The following is an 11,044-nucleotide window of genomic DNA, read 5'->3' as shown; positions in this document are numbered from 1 at the left end:
TGCTTGAATTACTGAGCTGCCAGACTCAAACACCAGAGACACAAAAATTCACCTCTAAACTTAGATTTTGGAAAAAACTTAAAAAATAAATAATGGAAAGTAATTTTAAAAAGTCTTTATTTCTGGGGAACAATCTAAAAACTGAATTGAAAAAAGTGTTTGGAAGGTGAACAACCCCTTTAATGGTTTTGCCCGCCCCATACTTGCCATCCTTATTGATGATGGTTTTCTTGTACTTACACAACACCTCAGCCTGTATAATTTGTACTGTACAAATGCAAGTGCTGTACAAATGCAAGTGCTGTATTACTCAAACTGAAATTCTTTGCCAGCGGAGGGGATCCAAGAAGATCCAGCTGAAGGAGAGGCTGAGGAAGAGGCAGAGAGGAGGAGGCAGCAGAACCTGCTGTGAGTCCTCCAGCACCTCCACCACAGTCTCCATCAGAGGCTGAAGAGGAAGGGGGCATAGGTGTAGCAGCAGCGGATGCTGCTATACAGACAGTGACTGACTACCACCACCACCACGACCTCCTACCTGGCCTGGTGCAGCAGGTCACCGAGATGAGGAGGGAGATCCGGGAAGTGAGGGACCTGCTGCACAGCTTGAGGGATAACCCTCTTCCTCCTCCTCCTCTAATATAATTTTATTTTTTTAATGCAGCACTGTTGTGCTTTTCTTGTATTTATATAAAAATTTTGTTCAAAACTGTATATTTGGAGTTTATTTTTCATTTAACTACTACTCATATGGTACTTGAAGTTGTTTGGATAATATAACACAATTATGACTACTTACATTTACACATAAATATATGGTTCATAAATATATGGTTTATTGATCTTAATGTGGGATACAAAGCACCCAGATATTATGTGTTCAGATTAATTATTAATAGTTGAGCCTGTGTTAGTAAGCTATTAATAATAAACTATAGATGGTACTTTTTGGTTCAAAAGCAATATAGACTGAGAGTAGTAGTAAATACCAATACCAGTCAACCAGAGCTAATGGAAAAAAGTACAGATGTTTTTAAGAAACTGGCAAAATATGAACACTTTTTTTCTTTTGGAATGATAGGAGTGCTCTAACAATGTATACAGGGAGGGCATGTGTGTCTAGCAGTTACTGAGTGAAACATAAGTGTGAATTGCTCTTCCCATGTCCCATGCCATATATTCATTTACCACAATGTACAAAGCTTAAAAGTAAGGGAATTTTTTTAATGGTAGCCCCAAAGCCATTTTTGGTCTGGGAGTCAAAATAGGCCCTGGCATTCAAAGTACACAGACTCCCAAACAGGCCCCATCAGCCCACTAAATAGTGACTTTCTATGGCACCTGATAGCAGCCCCTCTGGCACTTGCCAGAACCTACAGATTGCCAGTCCGGGCCTGCCCAAATCTGAAAAAGGGTGACAACAGGGTTGCCATTGTAATTTTTAAAACCAGCCAAAGTCAGTTACAAAACCAGCCCAAAACTAGCCAAGAGGAACTTCAAAAGTTCAAAATAGCCCAATCTGTGCAGTGAAAAATAGCGTTAAAAATAAATGAATGAAAAATACGCCTTTTTCAATTTTCACTGATATTTTAAATCATCACAGATGGTTTTAAGAAACTGGGAAAATGAGAGCCCTTTTTTTCTTTTGAAAAGATAGGAGTCCTCTAACAATGCAGGGCATTTGTGTAGCAGTATACTACGCGCGTGTGAATTGGTCTTCTCATTGACTCCAATGCAATTCAGCACATTCAGACACAAAGCAAAAGATGACATATTAATTTATCATCACAGTCTACACAAAGCTTGAAAGTAATGGAAAATGTTTTATTGGTAGCCCCAAAGATGAAAAAAGGTGACACAAACAAAACACTCATAGAAGATGGGTTTCATCAAATTGCATTGCGCGTAAAAAAAATAACATCTCGCAGCAAAACACAAATACTCGTTCGCGACTTATTTATTAATTATTTTGATGTGCAACAAGACCACAACGCATTATTTTGACGCGCGACTAAAACGCGAATTTTTTGCCGTTTCTCTAATTTTGTCGGAAATTACGAATTATTAAGCAAAGCGAAATGCCACAGATTCACCAACACTAATCCCAAGCTCAGAACTAACTCCTATGTTCCAGTCACGGCCCATTTTTCCTCTTTTAAGCAGCCACCTTTGGCTTTGGGTGGAGCCCTCCGCTACTCAGATTCCACCAGGTCTTATTGTGGGAGAACCAAGAAAAGAGTTCTGAGCAAGCAAGGGAACTGAGCGTGGGGTTGTAGAATGGTAAACAAGTAAAGTAGTCAAAAGCCAGGTCAGGTCAGGTCAGCAAAAATCAGTTAATACGGTACAGACTCAGGACATAGGAATAGTCAGGATCACAGGCCGGGTCAAACACACCAAAATAGAAGTATACAGTCAGGATCCGAGAGAGTAGTCAAAACCAGGCAATAATCAGGACAGGCAGCAAAAAATACTTAAACAGGGTCAGGCAGGGTCAGAAACAGACCAAGAACACAAAAGAAAGCACCCAGGAACTATAAAATAGATCTAACGTTGGGCATTGTACAATTGACATCTGTGCCTTTAAATATTCGAATTTCGCGATGACGTCACAGCGCCGGCATGATAAACTTGGAAGAGGCCAGTGCGCGCCTAAGAAGAACAGAAGAACAGCTTGCATCGGCTCCCATGGTGCAAGTCTGTGGGCGTCCCTGCGACCACCAGGATAAGTTCTTCATCATTTATTTATTTATGTATTGCCGACAAGTTATGCAGTGCTTTACCTTAGTCTATAATGAACAGGTAACAAATGGTGAATAATTAGGGATGCACCCTATCCAGGATTTGGTTTGGTATTCGTGCCTGGCCGAAACAAACCAGAATCCTTAAAATCATGTGATTTTTTATCACAAAACAAGGAAGTAAACATTTTTGAGCCCTTTTTCCCCCCTTCTTGCCCTCATTTGCATATGCAAATTAGGGTTCGGATTCAATTCGGTATTCAGCCAAATCTTTCGCAAAGAATTGGGGGGTTTGGCCGAATCCTAAATAGTGGATTTGGTGCATCCCTATGAATAACAAACAAGGGTTTACAGAGTACCATAGGGTAGAGGGCCCTACTCGCAAAAGTTTTCAACTACTGAGACACAAGGATTTTAGAAACACATTTTTGATTAATAATACAGCAGTGACTGATTAATTAAGGTACATTGAATAAACTTCCCTAAACAGGTGGGTCTTTAAGGAGAGTTTGAAAGTTTGGAAAGAAGGAGAAGAAGTTCCAGAGAAAGTCAGAAGCCCAAGAGAAGTCTTGTAGACGAGAATGGGCTGAAGTGATGAGAGGTGAAGAGAGGCGAAGGTCCCCTGCCTGTTTAAAGGGATCCTGTCATCGGAAAACATGTCAGTTAATAGTGCTACTCCAGCAGAATTCTGCAGTGAAATCCATTTCTCAAAAGAGCAAACAGATTTTTTTATATTCAATTTTGAAATCTGACATGGGGCTAGACATTTTGTCAATTTCCCAGCTGCCCCTGGTCATGTGACTTTTCTGCACTTTAGGAGAGAAATGCTTTCTGGCAGGCTGCTGTTTTTCCTTCTCAATGTAACTGAATGTGTCTCAGTGGGACATGGGTTTTTACTATTGAGTGCTGTTCTTAGATCTACCAGGCAGCTGTTATCTTGTGTTAGGGAGCTGCTATCTGGTTACCTTCCCATTGTTCTTTTGTTTGGCTGCTGGGGGGGAAAGGGAGGGGGGTGATATCACTCCAACTTGCAGTATAGCAGTAAAGAGTGATTGAAGTTTATCAGAGCACAAGTCACATGACTTGGGGCAGCTGGGAAATTGACAATATGTCTAGCCCCATATCAGATTTCAAAATTGAATATAACAAAATCTGTTTGCTCTTTTGAGAAACGGATTTCAGTGCAGAATTCTGCTGGAGCAGCACTATTAACTGATTCATTTTGAAAAAAAAATTTTTTTCCCATGACAGTATCCCTTTAAGCATACATGCTTTTAAATTAATAAATTAAGTTAACTTCACTTTTACAAGAGTTACATATTATGCTGTGTATAATGAAATTCTTCGAAAAACAATGTAAAAAAAGTGTGTTTTAGCCACGGGATTTGCCACCGTTATCTTCCATTGCTTTCAGTAGAAGCCACTCTAAGAAAAAAAATGCTTAAAAATTTTACAATATTTTTAACACCGTTTTTAAAGGAGAAGAAAAGTCATTTTAAAGGAGAAGGAAAGCTACGGAGGCATTTTATTGGCAATAGATTAGCTGCAATAGTACAAGCTATATTTATTCTGTAGAATGTTTTACCATACCTGAGTAAAAAGCTCTAGAAACTCTGTTTGTTTAGGATAGGAGCTGCAATATTAACATGGTGTGACATCACTTCCTGCCTGAGTCTCTCCCTGCTCTGGGCTCAGATTACAGTAGAGAAGGGAGGGGTGGGGGAGAGGAGCAAACTGAGCATGTTCTTGCCCAGGGCAATGAGGTTTAAGCTGAAGGTAGGAAGTCTGATACAGAAGCCCATGTGTACACAATAGAAGGAAAGAAATGCAGTATTTCTTTTGACAGGGGACTCAGAGCAACATTACTTGGGGGGTTTACTGGTATATTTAGATGGACCTTTCTGATAAGGCTTACTTAGTTTTAACCTTTCCTTCTCCTTTAACTTGGAGGTGCCAAGACATAGACACATGTCCATCAAGTTAAACCTTTTAATTCTATTTTAACTTGCCTAACTGCTAGTTGAACCAGAGGAAGGCAAAAAAAACCCCCATTTGAAGCCTTTCCAATTTGCCTCAGAGGGGGAAAATGTATTCCTGACTCCAACATGGCAATCTGACTAGTCCCTGGATCTATGGGCTATCTTCCAAAACCTTGTGTCAGCTAGAAAGACCAACTGGTAAATAAAGCATTAGAGAGATTATTATATGATCCCCTTATATATTTATAGATAGTTATCATATCACCCCTTAAGTGCCTCTTCTCCAGCATGAACAACCCCAATCTGGCCTGTCTTTCCTCATAGCTAAGAATTTTCATACTTTTTACCAGCTTAGTTGGCCTTCGCTATACCGATAAAACAATATGCTTTTATGCTACCTGACTCAATAATGTCCTGTCTGAGCACTGGGGACCAAAACTGTATGGCATATTCTGGATGGGGCCTTACCAGTGCTCCATACAGTGGAAGAACTTACCTGACACCCCCGACCCAGGTTCTGGATCTCTACCTTTAATAAGAAAGCTGCCAAAAAGTTAATAGTATTGGAAGAACTTTTGTTGTAAAATAGTAACTTAGTTCTGAAGTTGTGAAAGTAAATTAAGGAGTGCCTAATTTCAAACTAACAGGAAATTAATTTGTGATTAAAGAAGAAGAAGAATAAAGAGAACTATGTATACCATTAGTAATTCTAGTTACAAATCCATATAACTTAAATTCATTTTTTTATCTAAAGAAAGGGAATAAAGACAATGGTTAAGTGAGAAAAGGGTATTTTTCACTCTAGGGTATTTGTGCATGGGACTATATCTATAGGCAATGCTTCCCATAGAACTTTCTACTCTACTAGGGGCCTCAAAGATTGTTTTTTTTTTTTGTCATGTACATTCCTTTTAATCAGTGGTAACATTAAAGAAAAAAACTCAGTGAATATCTTTCAGTAACTCTCTCTGAAAAAAAACTCAGGAAGGCTGATTCCTTGATGTCTCCCATTGACTTAAACAGCAATTCGGCAGGTTTTAGGTGGTGATTAGTCAAATTGATCCCCCCCCAAATGATCCCCCAGAGCATTATTTTAAAAATATTAATAATAATAATAATAATAATAATAATAATAATAATAATAATATTTTTTAAGGCAATAGTCTGTCCAGAGAAAAAGTATAAAAAGCATATCGTATTATGGTGTGTGTGCAATGTTACCTGACAGTGAAGCAGTCAACCTTCACACAATTATGTTGTGTAATGGAAATCGGTGATTCTTCCCAAGATGGCGTCCAAGATGGTGACCGCCTGGATCCTGCTGGGCACAACATTATGACGTCATGACGTCAGCGTCTTCCCGCTCCCGGATTGGTCGCGTCAGAATGTGCGCCGGCGTCAGGACGTCGGCGTCAGTGCGTCGGCGTCCGCGTCATGACGTCAGGGCGTCCAAATTTGGCGCCAAACCCAGGTCTATTTAAAGCAACTTCAGACTGTCCTCAATGCCCAATTATAGGTTTTCACTTGCTGATTCCTGGGTGTGCTTCCTGTTGAATATCTTGTGTACCGACCTTGCTTGAACCCTCGTATTTGAACCTCGTCTGCCTGAACTGATTCTACTGCCTGTTTACGACTATTCTATTGCCTACTCCCTTTGTACTGCGAACTCGGACTTTTGCTACCTCCTCCTTGGTCCTTACTACCTCAGGGCCCTCGGGCCTTACATTATAATTGGGCCATGGACCCTTCTGAGGAGCCTCAAGTTCCTACGGATGTCAGCAGAGCCGTTTGTGGTTTGGCTTCCCGAATGCAGACCTACGAAGCCCAACAAACCCACTTCGGCCAGGCACTAGAAGCAATCCTGGAAAAATTGTCTGCCTTGTCTCCAGCGGTTTCGGCTCGTCCACCTGTTCCAGCTACCCCGCTCCAGATTTCCGAACCTCGCATCCCTGCACCTCCTCTGTACAGTGGTGATCCGGAATCATGCCGTGGTTTCATTAATCAGTGTGAGATCCAGTTCACCCTGCTTCCTGGTCAGTTTGTCTCGGAGCGAGCAAAGGTGGGCTATATCATCACCCGCCTGCAAGGGAAAGCTCTGGAGTGGGCTTCTCCTCTCTGGGAGAAGGAGGATCCGGTCATTGACGATGCCAAGGCCTTCATCCGTGATCTTCGCACGGTGTTCGACGCCCCTGGTCGTTCCACTTCTGCTTCTGCTCGCTTGTTCCAGTTACAGCAAGGCACTCGTACAGTCCCTGAGTATGCTATTGAATTTCGTACCCTGGTGGCTGAAACTTCGTGGAACAACGATAGCTATCATGCTGCCTTCTATAATGGTCTGGCAATGCGCATAAAGGACGATCTGGTGTCCCGTGAAATGCCTCCACGCTGGGAAGACCTTGTTGCCCTGGCAGTGAAAGTGGATACCCGGCAAAGGGAGCATCAAGTTGATCGTGAACGGGCAAGGAAATTCCAGAGATTTCAACCAGTACTGGCTCCCCGCTTCCAGAGACCATTTCTTCCCAGTTTGGCTTCGCATCCTACTCCTCCTTCTTCTCCTGCGGCTCCTGCAAGTTCTTCTTCTCCAGCTGAAGAGCCGATGCAGATAGGACGGGCTCGCCTTTCCGAACAGGAGAAGCTTCGGAGAAGGGCTGCTGGTCTTTGCCTTTATTGTGGGGGCAAGGCCCACTTCGCCTATGAATGCCCTGTGAAGCCGGGAAACGCCAACACCTAGGTAGGTTTGGGGAGACCTACCTGGGTGGAATTGGTCCTTCTCCCCATTCTTCTACACTACGTTTTCTTCTTCCTGTACAGATCCAGTTTGGAACCCAAAAGATTTCCTCTCAAGCTTTTCTCGATTCTGGCGCAGCAGGGAATTTTATGGACAGAGAGTTTGCTGGAAGACATTCCATCCCTCTTCAACCCTTGGCTGTTCCCCTTCGAGTCCTAGCCATAGATGATCGTCCATTATCCTCTGCTGTTATTTCACAGTCAACCCTGGAACTTTCTTTCACTGTGGGAACGATGCATCTTGAAAGACTGTCCTTCCTCTTAATTGACTGCCCTTCAACTCCCATTGTGCTTGGTCTACCCTGGCTGAGTGTTCACAATCCAGTCATTGATTGGTCCTCAGCTCAGATCTCCCGATGGAGTTCTTTTTGCCAACAGAACTGTCTGCCTGTCAAATCTATTATCAAAGTTTCTTCTGTAACCCCGAATTCTTCTTTACCTCCAGTTTACCAAGCCTTCTCTGACGTTTTCAATAAAAAGTCTGCTGAAACCTTACCCCCTCATCGTCCCTATGATTGTCCTGTTGAACTGCTTCCTGGGTCCATGCCTCCTAGGGGCCGCACCTACCCGTTTTCGCCTTCCGAAACCTCTTCAAAGGGGTTTTATTCGTCCTTCCTCCTCTCCGGCCGGGGCTGGATTCTTCTTTGTGGAAAAGAAGGACGGCGGTTTGCGGCCCTGCATTGACTACAGGGGTCTGAACAAAATCACGGTGAAAAACCGTTACCCTCTTCCTCTCATCTCTGAATTGTTTGACCAGCTCAAGGGTGCAAGTCTCTTCACCAAATTAGACCTGCGTGGGGCCTACAATCTTATCCGGATCAGAGAAGGAGACGAATGGAAGACCGCATTCAATACTCGTGACGGGCATAATGAGTATTTGGTTATGCCCTTCGGCCTTTGCAATGCTCCTGCGGTCTTTCAAGAATTCGTTAATGATATCTTCCGGGATCTGCTGGGGCGATTTGTAGTAGTTTATTTGGACGATATTCTTATTTTTTCCAAAAACCTCCAAGAACATCGTCTTCAGGTTCTAGAAGTCCTTTCTCGGCTACGAAACAACAATCTGTTTGCCAAGTTGGAGAAATGTTCCTTTGAAGTATCATCCATTTCCTTCCTTGGATACATCATTTCCCAACAAGGCTTTAAGATGGATCCAACCAAGGTTTCGGCAATTCAAGACTGGCCTCTTCCCACCAGTGTCAAGGCTATTCAAAGATTCATCGGCTTTGCGAACTATTATAGACAGTTCATTAAAGGTTTTTCTTCCAAGATTGCTCCAATTCTTGCTCTCATACGTAAAGGGGGTAAACCTCAACATTGGTCTCCCCTAGCCTTAGAAGCCTTCAAGACTCTTAAGGAATCCTTTTCGTCTGCCCCAATCCTTAGGCACCCCGAACATCTCCAACCTTTCTTCATCGAAGTAGATGCCTCGGATATCGGAGCAATATTATCCCAAAGATCCTCTTCTGATGGGAAACTTCATCCGTGTGCCTTCTTTTCCAAAAAGTTTTCCTCCTCTGAAAGAAATTATGACGTAGGGAACCGTGAGTTACTGGCTGTCAAACTTGCTCTAGAAGAGTGGAGACATTTACTTGAAGGGTCATCGGTCCCTGTAACTATCTTCACCGACCACAAAAACCTAGAATATATCCAGACCCTTAAGCGCCTCAATCCCCGACAAGCCAGATGGGCACTGTTCTTCTCACGTTTTAACTTCATCTTAACTTTTCGCCCTGGTTCAAGGAACAAGAAAGCGGATGCCCTTTCCAGAAGTTTTTTACCTGAAGATCCCATCTCTGAAGACTCTGAACCCATTGTGCCTCCCACAAAGATCATTGCCGCCCTGTTTCCTTCCATTGCTTCTCATCTTTTGTCTAGTCAATCTTCTGCTCCTGTGGAAACTCCTGTAGGCGTAGCCTTTGTTCCTCCTGAGCTTCGTCAATCCATTCTGGTCCAATCCCACAATTCAAAGCAGGCCGGTCATCCTGGAGTAAAGAAAACAATTGAACTTTTATCTCGTCTTGTCTGGTGGCCTTCGTTAAGAAAAGATGTTAAAGACTTTGTTTCTTCTTGCTCCACTTGTGCTGTATCCAAGTCTGGACATTCTCCTCCTAAAGGCCTACTTTTACCTTTGCCTGTTCCCTCCCGCCCTTGGACCCATTTGGCAATGGATTTCATTGTGGATCTTCCTCCTTCCTCTGGCTACACTGTCATATGGGTGGTGATTGACAGATTTAGTAAGATGGCACATTTCATCCCTCTTGGAAACTTCCTTCAGCTCCAGAACTTTCTTCATTATTTATTAAACATATTTTTCGTCTTCATGGTTTTCCTGCTGAGATTGTCTCTGACCATGGATCCCAATTTGTTTCGAAGTTTTGGAGGTCCCTTTGTAAAGCCCTTAATATCTCTCTTCAGTTTTCTTCTTCTTACCATCCCCAGTCTAATGGAGCAGCAGAAAGAGTTAACCAGGCCCTTGAACAATTCCTCCGGTGTCATGTATCCCTGTGTCAGGATGATTGGGCTGACCTTCTTCCTTGGGCCGAGTTTGCACATAATAATGCCCTGCACTCTTCTTCTGAAAAGTCTCCTTTTTTTTGTGTTTATGGTCTTAATCCCTTGGCTTTTCCGCAGGATCTTCTACTCACTAATGTTCCTGCCGCCAACGATCAAGCTGCCCACATGTTGGCCATCTGGCAGGCTACTGCTGTCAACTTAGAGAAGAGTTCCCTTACACAGAAGAGGTTTGCTGACAAGAGAAGAGTTTCTTCCCCTCTGTATGTTCCCGGTGACAAGGTCTGGCTTTCCACTCGCAATATTCGCCTCAAAGTTCCTTCACCTAAACTTGGTCCTAAGTTTATTGGTCCCTTCCCTATCACCGAGATCATCAATCCTGTGGCGGTGCGGTTGCAACTTCCTCCTGAGATGCGGATCCCTAATGCCTTTCATGTTTCTTTGCTCAAACCTGCAGTTTCTTCTTCTTCTTCTTCTTCCCCAGCTCCTGTCATCGTGGATGGGCATCGTGAGTTTGAAGTAAAAAAGATTTTGGACTCTCGGATTTCTAGAGGCAACCTGCAGTACCTCATTGAATGGAAGGGATTCGGTCCTGAAGAGTGCTCATGGGTAAAAGGTTCCGATGTCCATGCTCCTCGCTTGGTCCAAAAATTCCATCGACTATACCCTTCCAACCCAGGTGGTCCTGAGGCCCCCCCTAAGGAGGGGGGTACTGTAATGGAAATCGGTGATTCTTCCCAAGATGGCGTCCAAGATGGTGACCGCCTGGATCCTGCTGGGCACAACATTATGACGTCAGCGTCTTCCCGCTCCCGGATTGGTCGCCGGTGTCGGAACGGACGCCGGCATCAGAATGTGCGCCGGCGTCAGGACGTCGGCGTCAGTGCGTCGGCGTCCGCGTCATGACGTCAGGGCGTCCAAATTTGGCGCCATACCCGGGTCTATTTAAAGCAACTTCAGACTGTCCTCAATGCCCAATTATAGGTTTTCACTTGCTGATTCCTGGGTGTGCTTCCTGTTGAATATCTT

This window comes from Xenopus laevis, chromosome 1S (assembly GCF_017654675.1).
Source record: "Xenopus laevis strain J_2021 chromosome 1S, Xenopus_laevis_v10.1, whole genome shotgun sequence".
Classification (NCBI taxonomy): Eukaryota; Metazoa; Chordata; class Amphibia; order Anura; family Pipidae; genus Xenopus; species Xenopus laevis.
This window is presented reverse-complemented; position numbering follows the sequence as displayed.